The sequence below is a fragment of the Panthera uncia genome, chromosome X (genome assembly GCF_023721935.1).
Source record: "Panthera uncia isolate 11264 chromosome X, Puncia_PCG_1.0, whole genome shotgun sequence".
NCBI classification, from domain to species: Eukaryota; Metazoa; Chordata; class Mammalia; order Carnivora; family Felidae; genus Panthera; species Panthera uncia.
In genome coordinates, this window is record NC_064817.1 from 62,156,142 (window position 1) to 62,157,780 (window position 1,639).

A 1,639-nucleotide genomic window follows, 5' to 3' on the forward strand; every position below is an offset into this window, starting at 1 on the left:
CTTCTCCATATTACATAATTAAAGAAAATAAGGCTCTGAAAATCTAAATAATTTATTCAAAGTTATCAGGTAGACTTATCCCTCTCCTTAGAGCACATCTATTAGAGCATATCATTGTCTCCCTGGGGACAAAAGAGCCAGCAGGTACCATTTCCCTCCTTCACCCTTCAGCATAGGTGTAGAGACACCTGCTGATGGTAGCTAATCCAGACACTGGCTATTTAGCCTGCTTTGCTCCAAATCCCACACCTCTGCACCCTGGCATGACTTTCCATCTGGGTCAATCCTGTAACAGTTCCAGTATGGCAAGACTCTTTCCCAGAGAACCAGTGCAGGTTCCTGCAACACCAGGTCCCTAAAATTTGTAGTTTTTAAAGTCAGCATCCCTGGCTGGGATAGACCCCAAGGTACACTGTGATGCTTCAAATGGGCAAGCAACCCAGAGGCAGACAGTCCGAAAACAGCAATCTGAAAAACACATAGGATGCACAAGTGGACATTATTCATTCCCTTGGAAGTGTTTCCCTAACAGCAGCAAGCATGGACTCCTGTCTCCAGAGACAAAGGGGTGAATTGGAACAATTTTCCTCCCCTACCCTTCAGCATAAACTAGCTTCAGTAAAAAGCACAGGGCCAACACTGGTTGCCTTACCTGCTTACACCAGGTCCTGCCCCTCTGCACTTTGTTGGGACTTCTTTTTTTGGGCAAGTGTGCTTAAGGAATAACATGGGCCCCTTCCTCATAAGACCAGCACAAAACTACACACACAACAGCTCTACTGACCATAGAGCTCTATAAAGCTTCAGTCTTAGTAGAAATAGCATCAGATCTCTTTTAATGAGCAGAGCAGAACACACCTAGTTAAAACTTGCCAATGTCTGGCCAAGGTCCAAACACTGCCCATTGCAGGCAAGGTGAACATGTGCATAAGACTGAGCTGAGGGATACAGCAGCCAAACACAGTAAAAGAGTGCATGCAGCACACACCGGAGACACTTTCTAAAGCACTAGGGCCTGGACAGTATATGACTTGTTCTTTATAAAACCATTACTCTCATGAGCAGGAAATAGAACAAGATTTTCTGACACAGAGAAGAAGGCAAAAAGACCTAGACAAAATGCCAAGGTAGAGGAATTCATCCCAAGAGAAAGAATAAGAAAAGGTCACAGTCAGGGATCTAATTGTAACAGATATAACTATGATTGTTCCAGAATTTAAAGCAACAACCATAAGGATACTAGCTGGGCGTGAGAAAAGCATAGAAGACATCAGAGAGTCCCTTACTGCAAAAAGAAAAGACCTAAAAACTAGTCAGGCCAAAAAAAAAAAAAAGGTATAACTGAGATGTGAAACTGTCTGGATGTAATGACCATAAAGATTGAAGAAGCAGAGGGGCAAATAAGTGATATAGAAGATAGAATTAATGAAAATAATGAAGCTGAACAAAAAAGAAAAAGAAAAATTTAGGATCACAAGAATAGACAGGGAATTCAGTGACTCCATGCAATGTAATAACATTCATATCCTAGAAGTTTCAGAAGAGAACAGAGAAAAGGGGGCAGAACGTATATTTGAGGAAATAATAGCTGAAAACTTCTCTAATATAGGGAAAGAAACAGACATTCAAGTCCAAGAGG